Consider the following 15538-nt stretch of genomic DNA (forward strand, 5'->3'; position numbering starts at 1 on the left):
TGCAGGTACTGTTGGTGTGTGGTGATCTATGTAGGGACTGTTGCTGTGTGGTCGTCTGTGATAGGGCTGTTGGTGTATAATGGTCTGTGATAGGGCTGTTGGTGTATAATGGACTGTGTAGGGACTGTTTAATGTGTGATGGTCTTTGTAGGGACTCATGGTGTCTAATGGACTGTAGGGACAGTTGGTATGTTTTGGTCTGTGCAGGCCTTGATGTATGATGGCATGTGATAGGACTGTTTTTGTCTGGTGGTCTGTGATATAGCTGTGGTCTTGATGGGCTAGTTGGGATTAATGTTGAATAATGGTCTGGGTATAGTGTTGGTGTGTGAAAGTCTGTGCAGGAACTGTTTCTGTATAATTGTCTATGTAGGGACTGTTGGTGTATTATGGTCTGTGTAGGTACTGTTGATGTGTGGTTGTCTGTGATATGGCTGTTGGTGTATATTGGTCTGTGCAGGGAGTGTTGGTGTATTATGGTATATGTAGGGTGTATTGGTGTGTGGTGGTCTGTGATAGGGCTGTTCCTGTATATTGGTCTGTACAGAGACTATTGGTGTATAATGATCTGTGTAGGGGCTGTTGATGAGTCATGGTCTGTGAAGGGACTGTTTGTGTATAATAGTCTGCAGAGGGACTGTTGGTGTGTGATGGATTTTGAAGGGGCTGTTAGTGTATAATGGTCTGTGAATGGAGTGCTTACTATATGATGGTCTTTATAGGAACTGTTTGTGTATAATAGACTGTGTAGGGACTGTTGGTATGTGATGGTCTGTGCAGAGCCTGTTGATGTGTGGCGGTCTATGATATGACTGTTTTTGTGTGGTGGTCTATGATACAGCTGTTGGTATATAATGGTCTGTGTAGGGACTGTTGGTGTGGGATGGTAAGTGCAGGGATTGATGGTGTATCATGGTCTGTGTAGTGACTGTGTGTGATTATCTGTGCAGGGACAGTTGGTCTCTAACTTTCTTTTTAGGGACTGTTGTGTGATGGTCGGTGTTGGGACTATTGGTGTGTGGTGTTCTATTATAGGTCTGCTGGTGTATAATGGTCTGTGCAGAGACTGTTGGTGTATAATTGTCTATGGAGGGGATGTTGGTTTGTGTTGGTTGGTGGTGCAACTGTTGGGTTATAATGGTTTATGAAGGAATTGTTTAATTGGTGTTGGTCTTTGTAGGTAATGTTGGTGGATGATGAACTGTGTAAGGAATGTTGGTGTGTGATGGCTTCTGCAGGGACAGTTGATGTGTGGTGCTCTGTGAGAGGAATGTTTTTATGTGGTGGTCTGTGCAGGGTCTGTTGTATAAAGTTCTGTGTGGGGAATGTTGCTGTGTGGTGATCTATGTAGGGACTGTTGGTGTGTGGTGGTTTGTGATAGGGCTATTAGTATATAATGGTCTGTGTAGGGAGTGTTGGTGTGTGATGGTCTGTGCAGGGACTGTTGGTGTATTATTGTCTCTGCAGGGACTGTTGGTGTGTGGTGGTTTGTGACAGGGTTGTTGGTGTGTGGTGTTCTGTGCAGAGACTGTTAGTGTGTAAACGTCTGTTTAGGGATTGTTGGTGTGTGGTGGTTTGTGATAGGGCTGTTGGTGTATTATAATCTGTGCAGGTACTGTTGGTGTGTGGTGATCTATGTAGGGACTGTTGCTGTGTGGTCGTCTGTGATAGGGCTGTTGGTGTATAATGGTCTGTGTAGGGACTGTTGGTGTGTGATGGTTTGTGCAGGGACTGTTGGTGTGTGGTGGTCTGTGCACGGAGGGTTGATGTACAATTGTCTGTGTTGAGACTGTTGGTGTGTGATGGTCTGTGCAGGGACTGTTGGTTTATTATTGTCTATGCAAGGACTGTTGGTGTGTGGTGGTTTGTGACAGGGTTGTTGGTGTGTGGTGTTCTGTGCAGAGACTGTTAGTGTGTAAACGTCTGTTTAGGGATTGTTGGTGTGTGGTGGTTTGTGATAGGGCTGTTGGTGTATTATAATCTGTGCAGGTACTGTTGGTGTGTGGTGATCTATGTAGGGACTGTTGCTGTGTGGTCGTCTGTGATAGGGCTGTTGGTGTATAATGGTCTGTGTAGGGACTGTTGGTGTGTGATGGTTTGTGCAGGGACTGTTGGTGTATAATGGTCTCTTTAGGGACTTGGTGTATGGGGGTCTGTGATAGGGCTGTTCATGTGTGTTTGTCTGTGCAGAGACTTGGTGTAAATGGTCTGTGTAGGTACTGTTGTTGTGTCGTGGTCTGTGATAGGGCTGTTGGTATATTATAATCTGTGTAGGGACTGTTGGTGTGTGCTGATCTATTTAGGGACTGTTTGTGTGTCGTGGTCTGTGATGGGCTATTGATGCATAATGGTCTGTGTTGGGAGTGTTGGTGTGCGATGGTCTGTGCAGGGAATATTGTATTATTGTCTATGCAGGGACTGTTGGTGTGTGGTGGTCTGTGATAGGGCTCTTGGTGTGTGGTAGTATCTGCAGGTACTGTTGATGTACAATGGTCAGTGTTGATCCTGTTGATGTGTGATGGTCTGTTCAGGGATTGTTGGAGTTTAATGGTCTGTGTAGGGACTATTACTGCGCTGTGGTCTGAGATTGGGATGTTGTGTGGTTGTCTGTATAGGGAATGTAGGTGTGTTGTGGTATTTGCAGGGACTATTGGTGTATAATGGACTCTGTAGGGACTGTTGGTATATAATGGTCTGTGTAGGGACTTTTGATGTGTGGTGGTCTGTGCAGAGACTGTTGGTGTATAAAGGTCTCTGTAGGGACTGTTGGTGTGTGGTTGTCTATGATAAGGCTGTTGGTGTATATTGGTTTGTGTAGGGAGTGTTGGTGTCTGATGGTCTGTGCTGGAAATGTTAGTGTATAATCATTTATGTAGGGACTGTTGGTGTTTGGTGATCTGTGCAGGGACTGTTGGTGTATAATGGTCTGTGTAGGGGCTATTGATGTGTCATGGTCAGTGAAGGGACTGTTGGTGTGGGATGGTAAGTGCAGGGATTGTTGGTGTATAATGGTCTGTGTAGGGACTGTTGGTGTGTGGTTGTCTGTGATAGGTCTGTTGGTGTATATTGCTCTGTTTAGTGAGTGTTGATGTGTAATATTCTGTGCAGCGACTGTTGGTCTATAATGGTCTGTATATGGACTGTTGGCGTGTGGTGTTCTGTGTTTGGTCTGTTGGTGTGTGGTTGTTTGTGAGTCTGTGAAAAGAGTGTTGGTGTGTGATGGTCTGTGATAGGGCTCTTGGTGTATAATGGTCTAAGTGGGGACTGATGTTGTGTGGTGGTCTGTGTGGGGTCTGGTGGTGTGTGGTGATCTATGATAGGGTTGTTGGTGTATAATGGTCTGTGTATGGACTGTTGGTGTGCGGTGGTATGTGATAGGGCTGTTGATGTCTATTTGTCTGTATATTGACTGTTGGTGTGTAATAGTCTGTGCATGGACTGTTGGTGTATAATGGTCTGTGTAGTGGCTATGGATGTGTCATGGTCTGTTAAGGGACGGTTGATGTGTGATGGTCTGTGATAGGGCTGTTTGTGTGTGGTGGATTGTTGGTGTATAATGGTCTGTGTAGAGACTGTTGGCAAGTGATGGTCTGTGCAGAGATTGATGATGTGTTGTGGTCTGTGATAGGACTGTTTTTGTGTGGTGGACTGTGATTCAGTTGTTGGTATATAATGGTCTGTATAGGAACTGTTGGTGTGTGGTTGCCTGTGATAGGTCTGTTGGTGTATATTGGTCTGTATAATGAGTGTGGTGTGTGATATTCTGTGCAGCGACTGTTGGTCTATAATGGTCTATGTATACACTGTTGGCATGTGGTGTTCTGTGTTTGGTCTGTTGGTGTGTGGTTGTTTGTTGGTGTATAATGGTCTGTGAAAAGAGTGTTAGTGTGTGATGGTCTGTGATAGGGCTGTTGGTCTATCATGGTCTAAGTGGGGACTGATATTGTGTGGTGTCTGTGGTGTGTGGTGTACTATGAAAGGGGCTGTTTTTTTAATGTTCTGTGCAGGTAATGTTGGTGTTTAATGGACTGTGAAAGGAATGTTGGTTCTGATGGTCTGTGCAGGGACAGTTGGTGTATATTGGCCTGTGTAGGGGCTGTTGATGTGTAATGGTCTGTGAATCGACAGTTGGTGTATAATAGCCTGTGTTGGGACTGTTGGTGTGTGATGGTATGTGTAGGGATTGTTGGTGTATAATGGTCTGTGAAGGGATTGTTTAATGTGTGATGGTCTTTGTAGGGATTGTTTGTGTATAATGGACAGTGTAGTGACTGTTGGTATGTGATGGTCAGTGCAGGGCCTGATGATGTGTGGTGGCATGTGATAAGACTATTTTTGTGTGGTAGTCTGTGATAGAGCAGTTGGTACATAATGGTCTGTTTAGATACCGTTAGTCTTGATGGTCTGTATTGGGATTAATGATGTATAATGGTCTGTGTATGGACTCTTAGTGTGTGGTCATCTGTGTAGGGTCTGTTGTTGTGTTGTGGTTTATGATAGGGTTGTTGGTGTATAATGGTCTGTGCAGTGTCTGTTGGTGTATAATGGTCTATGTAGGGAGTGTTGGTGTGTGGTGGTCTGTGATAGGGCTGTTGGTGTATTATGGTTTGTGTAAGGAATGTTTGTGTATTGTGGTCTGTGATAGGGCTGTTGGTGTATATTGGTCTATGTAGGGACGGTGTATGTGATGGAAAGTGCAGGGACAGTGCATAATGGTGTAGGGACTGTTGTGGTGTGATGGTCTGTGTAGAGACGGTTGGTGTATAATGTTCTATGTATGAATGTTGGTGTGTGAATGTCTGTGTTGGGACTGTTGATGTATCATAGTTGGTATAGAGATTTTTGGTGTGTTATTGTCTGTAGAGGGATTCTTTGTGTATGATGGTCTGTGTAGGGACTGTTGGTATGGAGTGGTCTGTGATAGGGATGTTGGTTGTGTTGATCCGTGTCAAAATTGTTTGTGTGTGGAAGTCAGTGTCGGGAATTTTGGTGTGTGAATGTCCTTTATAGGGACTGTTGGTGTATCATGGTCTGTGTAGTGACTGTTTGTGTGTGATTGTCTGTGCAGGGACTGTTGGTCTATAACTTTCTTTTTAGGGACTGTTGTGTGATGGTCTGTGTTGGGATTATTGGTGTGTGGTGTTCTATGATAGGTCTGCTGGTGTATAATGGTCTGTGCAGGGACTGTTGGTGTATAATTGTTTATTGAGGGGTTGTTGGTTTGTGTTGGTTGGTGGTGCAACTGTTGGGTTAGAATGGTTAATGAAGGAATTGTTTACTTGGTGTTGGTCTTTGTAGGTAATGTTGGTGGATGATGAACTGTGTAGGGAATGTTGGTGTGTGATGGCTTCTGAAGGGACAGTTGATATGTGGTGCTCTGTGAGAGGAATGTTTTTGTGTGGTGGTCTGTGCAGGGACTGTTGTATAAAGTTCTGTGGGGGGAATGTTGCTGTGTGGTGATCTATGTAGGGACTGTTGGTGTGTGGTGGTTTGTGAGAGGTGTATTGGTATATAATGGTCTGTGCAGGGAGTGTTGGTGTGTGATGGTCTGTGCAGGGACTTGGTGTATTATTGTCCCTGTAGGGACTGTTGGTGTGTGGTGGTCTGTAATAGGGCTGTTGGTGTGTGGTGGTCTGTAATAGGGCTGTTGGTGTGTGGTGGTCTGTGATAGAGCTGTTGGTGTATGGTGGTCTGTGAGAGGACTATTGGTATTTAATGGTCTGTGTAGGGAATGTTGGTTCTGATGGTCTGTGCAGCGACAGTTGGTGTATATTGGCCTGTGTAGGGGTTGTTGATGTGTAATGGTCTGTGAATCAACTGTTGGTGTATAATAGCCTATGTTGGGACTGTTGGTATGTTATGGTATGTGTAGGGACTGTTGGTGTTTCATTGTCTATGCAGGGACTGTTGGTGTGTGGTTGTCTGTGATAGAGCTGTTGGTGTATATTGGTCTGTGTAGGGACTGTTGGTGTTTCATTGTCTATGCAGAGACTTTTGGTGTGTGGTGGTCTGTGATTGAGCTGTTGGTGTATATTGGTCTGTGTAGGGACTTTTGGTGTTTCATTGTCTATGCAGGGACTGTTGGTGTGTGGTTGTCTGTGATAGGGCTGTTGGTGTATTATAATCTGTGCAGCGACTTGGTGTGTGATAGTCTGTGCAGGTACTGTTGGTGTATAATGGTTGGTATAGAGATTTTTGGTGTGTTATTGTCTGAACAGGGACTCTTTGTGTATAATGGTCTGTGTAGGGATGTAGGTGTGGGGTGATGTTATAGGGATGTTGGTGTGTGTTGATCTGTGTTGAAATTGTTGGTGTGTGGAAGTCAGTGTTGGGAATTTTGGTGTGTGAATGTCCTTTATAGGGACTGTTGGTGTGTCATGGTCTGTGCAGTGACTGTTGGTCTCTAACTTTCTTTTTAGGGACTATAGTTGTGTCATGGTCGGTGTTGGGATATTGGTGTGTGGTGTTCTATGATAGGTCTGCTGGTGTATAATGGTCTGTGCAGGGACTGTTGGTGTATAATTGTCTATGGAGGGAATGTTGGTTTGTGTTGGTTGGTGTTGCAACTGTTGGGTTATAATGGTTTGTGAAGGGATTGTTTAATTGGTCTTGGTGTTTGTAGGTAACGTTGGTGGATGATGAACTGTGTAAGGAATGTTGGTGTGTGATGATTTCTGCAGGGACAGTTGATGTGTGGTGCTCTGTGAGAGGAATGTTTTTATGTGGTGGTCTGTGCAGGGACTGTTGTTGTATAAAGTTCTGTGTGGGTAATGTTGCAGTGTGGTGATCTATGTAGGGACTGTTGGTGTGTGGTGGTTTGTGATAGGGCTACTAGTGTGTGGTAGTCCGTGCATGGACTGTTTGTGTAAAATGGTTTGTGTAGGGAATGTTGGTATGTGGTGGTCTGTGATAGGGCTGTTGGTGTGTGGTGGTCTGTACACGGAGGGTTAATGTACAGTTGTCTGTGTTGAGACTGTTGGTGTGTGATGGTCTGTGCAGGGACTGTTGGTTTATTATTGTCTATGCAAGGACTGTTGATGTGATAGGGCTGTTCATGTATTATAATCTGTGTACGTACTGTTAGTGTGTGGGGATCTATGTAGGGACTGTTGGTGTGTGGTGGTCTGTGATCGGGCTGTTGGTGTATATTGGTCTGTGTAGGGACTGTTGGTGTGTAGTGGTCTGTGATAGGGCTGTTGGTGTGTGATGGTCTGTGCAGGGACTGTTGGTGTTTTATTGTCTATGCAGGGACTGTTGGTGTGTGGTTGTCTGTGATAGGGCTGTTTGTATTTGTTGGTCTGTGTAGGGACTGATGGTGTATCATGGTTTGTGTAGGGAATTTTGGTGTGTGGTTGACTGTGATAGGGCTGTTGGTGTATAATGGTCTGTGTAGTGACTGTTGGAGTTTGATAGTCTGTGCAAGGGCTGTTGGTGTATCATAGTCTATATAAGGACTTTTGTTGTGTGGTGGTCTGTAATGGGGCTGTTGGTGTATAATGGTCTGTATAGGGAGTGTTGCTGTATTATTGTCTATGCAGGGACTGTTGATGTGTGGTGGTCTGTTATAGGTCTGTTGGTGCGTTGTGGTCTATGCAGGGACTGTTGATGTTTAATCCTCTGTGTTGGGACTGTTGGTGTGTGGTGGTCTGTGATAGGGCTGTTGGTTTATTTTGTTTGTTTAGGGAGTGTTTGTGTGTGATGGTCTGTGATAAGGCTGTTGGTATATAATGGTTGATGTAGGGACTGTTGTTGTGTGGTCGTCTGTGATAGGGCTGTTGGTGTATAATGGTCTGTGTAGGGACTGTTGGTGTGTCGTGGTCTGTGATAGGGCTGTTGGTTATTATAATCTGAGTAGGGACTGTTGGTGTGTGGTGATCTATGTCGGGTCTGTTGGTGTGTTGTGGTCTATGATATGGATGTTGGTGTATAACGAACTGTGTAGGGAGTGTTGGTGTGTGATGGTCTGTGCAGGGAATGTTGTTGTATTAATGTCTATGCAGGGACTGTTGGTGTGTGGTGGTCCATGATAGGGCTGTTGGTGTGTGCTGGTCTGTGCGGGGACTGTTGATGTACAATGGTCTGTGTTGAGCCTTTTGGTGTGTGATGGTATGTGCAGGGATTGTTGGAGTATAATTGTCTGTGTAGGGATTTTTGATGTGTGGTGGTCTGTGCAGAGGCTGTAGGTGTATACTGGTCTGTGTAGGGACTTTTGATGTGTGGTGTTCTGTGCAGAGAATGTTGGTGTATAATTGTCTGTGATAGGGCTGTTGGTGCTTGGTGATCTATGCAGGGACTGTTAGTGTGTAATATTCTGTGTAGGGACTGTTGGTGTGTGGTTATCTGTGATAGGGCTATTGGTGTGTGGTAGTCCATGCATGGACTGTTTGTGTATAATGGTTTGTGTAGGGACTGTTGGTGTGTTGTGTTTTGTGATTGGGCTGTCGGTGTGTATTGGTCTGTGTGGGGAGTGTTGGAGTGTGATAGGGCTGTTGGTGTGTGGTGGTCTGTAATTGAGCTGTTGGTGTGTGGTGGTCTGTGATAGGGCTGTTGGTGTTTATTGGTCTGTGTGGGGAGTGTTGGAGTGTGATTGTCTGTGATAAGGCTGTTCGTTTATAGTGGTTTATGTTTGGAGTGTGGGTGTGTGGTGGTCTGTGATAGGGCTGTTGGTGTATTGTGGTCTGTGCAGGGACTGTTGGTGTTTAATGCTCTGTGTTGGGACTGATGGTGTGTGGTGGTCTGTGATGGGACTGTTGGTTTATTTTGTCTTTGCAGGGAGTGTTTGTGCAATGTGTTGTGATATGTCTGTTGGTGTATAATGTTCTGTGTAGGGACTGTTGGTGTGTGGTCATCTGTGATAGGGCTGTTCGTGTTTAATGGTCTGTGTAGGGAGTGTTAGTTTGTGATGGTCTGTGCAGGGACTGTTGGTGTGTAGTGGTCTGTGATAGGGCTTTTGGTGTGTGGTGGTCTGTGCAGAGACTTGGTATATAATGAACTGTGTAGGGGCTGTTGTTGTGGAGGTTTGTGATAGAGCTGTTGGTGTGTGGTAGTCCATGCATGGACTGTTTGTGTATAATGGTTTGTGTAGGGACTGTTGGTGTATGGTGATCTGTGCAGGGATTGTTGGTGTTTAATTGTTTGTGTAGGGAGTGTTGGTGTGTGGTTGTCTGTGATAACGTTGTTGGTGTATAGTAGTTTACCTTGGGACTGTTGGTGTGTGGTGGTCTGCGATAGGGCTGTTGGTGTATAATGGGCTATGTAGGGATGGTTGGTGTATAATGTTCTATGAAAGGACTGCTGTTGTATACTGGTCTGTGTATAGACTGTTGTGTGTGATGGTCTGTACAGGGAATGTTGGTGTATAATGTTCTGTGATATGGCTGTTGGTGCGTGATGACCTGTGTACAGACTGTCAGTCCATAATGGTCTGTGTAGGGACTGTTGTGTGTGACGGTCTTACAGGGACTGTTGCTGTATAATGGTCTGTGTAGGGACTGTTGTATAATGGTGTGTACAGACTGTTTGTGTCTGGTGGTCTTTGATAGGGCTGTTGGTGTATAAAGGTCTAAATAGGGACGGTTGGTGTATAATCGTCTATGAAGGGAATGTTGGTGTACACTGGTCTGCGTAGGGACGGTTGATGTATAATGGTTTGTAAACGGAGAGTTGGTGTTTGAATGCCTGTCTTGGGACTGTTTGTGTATAATGCACTCTGTAGGGACTCTTGGTTTCTGATTGTGCAGGGATTGTGGGTGTATAATGGTCTGTGTAGGGACTGTTGCTGTGCAGTAGTCTGTGATTGGGCTGATGTGTGGTTTTCTGTGTAGCGACTTAGTGTGTGGTGGTCTGTAATATGACTGTTTGTTTATTTTGTCTGTGTAGGGAGTGTTTGTGTGTGATGATCTGTGATAAGGCTGCTGGTGTATAATGGTCCGTGTAGCAACTGTTGGTATGTGGTGGTCTGTGATAGGGCTGTTGGTGTATAATTGTCTGTGTAGGGATGGATGGTGTGTGGTGGTCTGTGACGGGGCTGTTGGTATATAATGGACGATGGAGAAACTGTTGCTCTATATTGGTCTGTGTAAGGACTGTTGATGTGTGGTGGTCTGTGATAGGTCTGTTGGTGTGTGGTGAAATGTGCCAGGACTGTTGGTGTACAATGGCCTGTGTAGCGACTGTTGGTGTGTGCTGGTCTATGATAGGGCTGATGGTGTATGATGGTCTGTGTAGGGACTGTTGATATGTCCTGGTCTGTGTAGGGATAGTTGGTGTATAATGGTCTGTAAAGGGACTGTTGGTGTGTGATGGTGTGTCTAGGGACTGTTGGTGTATTATGGACCGTGTAGGAACTATTGGTGTCTGATTGTGCAGGGATTGTTGGTGTATAATGCACTCTATATGGACCTTTGGTTTCTTATTGTGCAGGGATTGTGGGTGTATAATGGTCTGTGTAGGGACTGTTGCTTTGCGGTGGTCTGTGATTGGGCTGATGTGTGGTTTTCTGTGTAGGGACTGTTGGTGTGAGGTGTCTGTAATACGGCTGTTTGTTTATTTTGTCTGTGTAGGGAGTGTTTGTGTGTGATGATCTGTGATAAGGCTGCTGGTGTATAATGGTCCATGTAGCGACTGTTGGTGTGTGGTGGTCTGTGATAGGGCTGTTGGTGTATGATGGTCTGTGTAGGGACTGTTGATATGTCTTGGAGTGTGTAGGGATAGTTGGTGTATAATGGTCTGTAAAGGGACTGTTGGTGTGTGATGGTCTGTCTAGGGACTGCTGGTGTATTATGGACCGTGTAGGAACTATTGGTGTCTCATTGTGCAGGGATTGTTGGTGTATAATGCACTCTATATGGACCTTTGGTTTCTTATTGTGCAGGGATTGTGGGTGTATAATGGTCTGTGTAGGGACTGTTGCTTTGCGGTGGTCTGTGATTGGGCTGATGTGTGGTTTTCTGTGTAGGGACTGTTGGTGTGAGGTGTCTGTAATACGGCTGTTTGTTTATTTTGTCTGTGTAGGGAGTGTTTGTGTGTGATGATCTGTGATAAGGCTGCTGGTGTATAATGGTCCGTGTAGCGACTGTTGGTGTGTGGTGGTCTGTGATAGGGCTGTTGGTGTATGATGGTCTGTGTAGGGACTGTTGATATGTCTTGGAGTGTGTAGGGATAGTTGGTGTATAATGGTCTGTAAAGGGACTGTTGGTGTGTGATGGTCTGTCTAGGGACTGCTGGTGTATTATGGACCGTGTAGGAACTATTGGTGTCTCATTGTGCAGGGATTGTTGGTGTATAATGCACTCTATATGGACCTTTGGTTTCTTATTGTGCAGGGATTGTGGGTGTATAATGGTCTGTGTAGGGACTGTTGCTTTGCGGTGGTCTGTGATTGGGCTGATGTGTGGTTTTCTGTGTAGGGACTGTTGGTGTGAGGTGTCTGTAATACGGCTGTTTGTTTATTTTGTCTGTGTAGGGAGTGTTTGTGTGTGATGATCTGTGATAAGGCTGCTGGTGTATAATGGTCCGTGTAGCGACTGTTGGTGTGTGGTGGTCTGTGATAGGGCTGTTGGTGTATGATGGTCTGTGTAGGGACTGTTGATATGTCTTGGTCTGTGTAGGGATAGTTGGTGTATAATGGTCTGTAAAGGGACTGTTGGTGTGTGATGGTCTGTCTAGGGACTGCTGGTGTATTATGGACCGTGTAGGAACTATTGGTGTCTCATTGTGCAGGGATTGTTGGTGTATAATGTACTCTGTAGGGACCTTCGGTTTCTGATTGTGCAGGGATTGTGGGTGTATAATGGTCTGTGTAGGGACTGTTGCTTTGCGGTGGTCTGTGATTGGGCTGATGTGTGGTTTTCTGTGTAGGGACTGTTGGTGTGTGGTGTCTGCAATACGGCTGTTTGTTTATTTTGTCTGTGTAGGGAGTGTTTGTGTGTGATGATCTCTGATAAGGCTGCTGGTGTATAATGGTCTGTGTAGCGACTGTCGGTGTGTGGTGGTCTGCGATAGGGCTGTTGGTGTATAATTGTCTGTGTAGGGACAAATGGTGTGTGGTGGTCTATGACGGGGCTGTTGGTGTATAATTGTCGATGGAGAGACTGTTGGTGTATATTGGTCTGTGATAGGGCTGTTGGTGTGTAGTGAAATGTGGCAGGACTGTTGGTGTACAATGGCCTGTGTAGCGACTGTTGGTGTGTACTGGTCTGTGATAGGGCTGTTGGTGTATATTGGTCTGTGTTGGGACTGTTTGTGTGTGGTGGTCTGTGATAGGGCTGTTGGTGTATATTGGTCTGTGTTGGGACTGTTTGTGTGTGGTGGTCTGTGATAGGGCTGTTGGTGTGAGGTAGTCCGTGCATGGACAGTTTGTGTGTAATGGTTTGTGTAGGGATTGTTGGTGTGTGGTTGTCTGTGTCGAGACTGTTGGTGTAAAATGGTCTTTGTAGGGAATGTTGATGTGTGCTGGACTACAATATTGTTTTGGTGTATATTGGTCTGTGTAGGAACTATTAGTGTGTGGTGGTCTGTGATTGGGCAGTTGTTGTACATTGGTCTGTGTAGGGAGTGTTGGTGTTTAATGCTCTATGATGGGATTGTTGGTGTGTGGTGGTCTGTGATAGGGCTGTTATTTTGTTTTTTTAGGGAGTGTTTTGTGTGATGTTTTGTGATAAGTCTGTTGGTGTATAATTGTATCTGTAGGGACTCTTGGTGTGTGGTTGTCTGTGATAGGGTTGTTGGTGTATAATGGTCTGTGTAGGGAGTGTTGGTGTGTGATGGTCTGTGCAGGGACTGTTGGTGTATAATGGTCTCTGTAGGGACTGTTGGTGTGTATTGATCTGTGATAGGGCTTTTAGTGTGTGGTGGTCTGTGATATGCCTGTTGGTGTATTATAATGTGTAGGAAATGTTGGTGTGGGGTGATCTATGTAGGGACTGTTGGTGTGTGGTGGTCTGGGATATGCCTGCTGGTGTATTATAATGTGTAGAAAGTGTTGGTGTGGGGTGATCTATGTAGGGACTGTTGGTGTGTGGTGGTCTGTGATATGCCTGCTGGTGTATTATAATGTGTAGAAAGTGTTGGTGTGGGGTGATCTATGTAGGGACTGTTGGTGTGTGGCCGTCTGTGATAGGGTTTTGGTGTATAATGGTCTGTGTAGGGTGTGTTGGTGTATAATGGTCTCTGTAGGGTCTGTTGGTGTGTAGTGGTCAGTGATAGGGCTTTTGGTGTGTGGTGGTCTGTGCAGATATTGTTGGTGTATAATGTTCTGTGTAGGGACTGTTGGTGTGTGGTGGTCTGTGATAGGAACTGTTTGTGTATGATAGTCTGTGCACAGACTGGTGTTGTACAATGGTCTATGCAAGGACTATGGTTGTGTGGTGGTCCTTGATAGGACTGTTGGTTTATTGTGGTCTGTTTAGGGAGTGTTGGTGTTTGGTGATCTGTGCAGGGACTATTGGTGTATAATATTCTGTGAAGGGACTGTTGGTGTATAATTGTTTGTATAGGGACTGTTGGTGTATGGTTGTCTGTGATAGGACTCTTGGTTTGTGGTGGTCTGTGATAGGGCTGTTGGTGTGTGGTGGTCTGTGGTAGGGCTGTTGGTGTGTTGTGGTCTGTGCAGGGACTATTGGTATTTAATTGTCTGTATTGGGACTTTTGGTGTGTTGTGGTCTGTGATAGGGATGTTGGATTATTTTTTCTGTTTAGGGAGTGTTTGTGTGTGATGGTCTATACAGGGACTGTTAGTGTATAATATTGTGCATGTAAGGACTGTTGTGTGATGGTCTGTGAAAGGTTTGTTGGTACATTATGGTCTGTGTAGGGACTCTCATTGTGTGGTCATCTGTGATAGGGCTGTTGGTGTATATTTGTCTGTGATAGGGCTGTTGGTGTTTGGTGATCTGTGCAGGGACTGTTAGTGTATAATATTCAATGTAGAGACTGTTGGTGTGTGGTTATCTGTGATAGGGCTACTGGTGTGTGGTAGTCCGTGCATGGACTGTTTGTGTAGGGACTGTTGGTGTTTGGTCATCTGTGATAGGGCTGTTGGTGTTTAATAGTCTGTGTAGGGATTGTTGGTGTGTGATGGTCTGTGTAGGGACTGTTGGTGTATTATGGTCTGTGCAGAGACTGTTGGTGAGTGATGGTCTGTGATAAGGCTATTGGTGTATAATGGTCTATGAAGGGACTGTTGGTGTATAATGGTCTGTAAAGGGACTGTTGGTGTGTGATGGTCTGTCTAGGGACTGTTGGTGCATTATGGACTGTGTAGGAACTGTTGGTGTCTGATTGTGCAGGGATTGTTGCTGTATAATATGTGTGGGGTCTGTTGCTGTGTGGTGGTCTGTGATAGGGCTGTTGTTGTGTGGTTGCTTGTGTAGGGACTGTTGGTGTGTGGTGGTCTGTGATACGGCTGTTGGTGAGTGATGGTCTGTGTAGGGACTGTCAATGTATCATGGTCTGTGTAGGGATTTGTGTGTGGTGGTCTGTACAGGGACTGTTGTATAATGGTCTGTGTAGGGACTGTTGGTGTGTGGTGGTCTGTGTAGGGACTGTTGGTGTGTGGTGATCTGCAATAGGGCTGTTTGTGTTTAATGCTGTGTGTAGGGACTGTTGATGTGTGATGGTCTGTGTAAGGACCTTTGGTGTATAGTGGTCTGTGCAGCGACTGTTGGTATATAATGGTCTGTGTAGGGACTGTTGTGTGGTGGTCTGTTATTGTGCTGTTCATGTGTGGTGGTCTGTGTAGGGACTGTTGGTGTGTTGTGGTCTATAATGGGACTGTTAATGTTTGATGGCCTGTGATGGGAATCTTGGTGAATGATGGTCTGTGATGAGACCATGGTCTGTGTGATATACTGTGATTGGACTGTTCGGGAGTGATGATCTATGATGGGACTGTTGGTACGTGATGGCCTGTGGTGGCACCTTTTGATTGTGATGGCCTGTGATAGGACTGTTGGTGTGTGATAGTCTATGATGGGAATCTTGTTGAGCGATGGTCAGTGATGGGACTGTGGTGAGTGATGGTCCGTGATGGGACTATTGGGGAGCAATGATCTGTGATGGGACTGTTGGATTTGGTAGTCTGTGATGGCAATGTTGGGAATGATGGCCTGCGATGGGACTGTTGGTGAGAGTTGGCTTTGATGGGACAGTTTGTGAGTGATTGAGTGTGTTGGGATAGTTGGTGAGTAATGGTCTGTGATGGTATTGTTGGTATGTGATGGTTTGTAATGGGACTGTTGTTAAATGATGGTCTGTATTGGGATTGTTGTGGAGTGATGGTGTGTCATTGGACTGTTGGTGAGTGATGGTCAGGGATGGGTCTATGGTGAGTGATGGTCTGCTGGTGAGTTATGATCTGATGGGAATGTTGGTGTACTGGTTTGTGATGGTATAGTTTGTGTGTACTGGTCTGTGATGGGACTGTGGATGTGTTGCGATGGGACTGTTTATGAGTGATGATCTGTGATGAGAATGTCGATGTGTGATGGTCTGTGATGGGACTGTTGGTCTATGATGGAGCTGTTGGTGAGTGATGGTC

This window comes from Narcine bancroftii, chromosome 3 (assembly GCF_036971445.1).
Source record: "Narcine bancroftii isolate sNarBan1 chromosome 3, sNarBan1.hap1, whole genome shotgun sequence".
Classification (NCBI taxonomy): Eukaryota; Metazoa; Chordata; class Chondrichthyes; order Torpediniformes; family Narcinidae; genus Narcine; species Narcine bancroftii.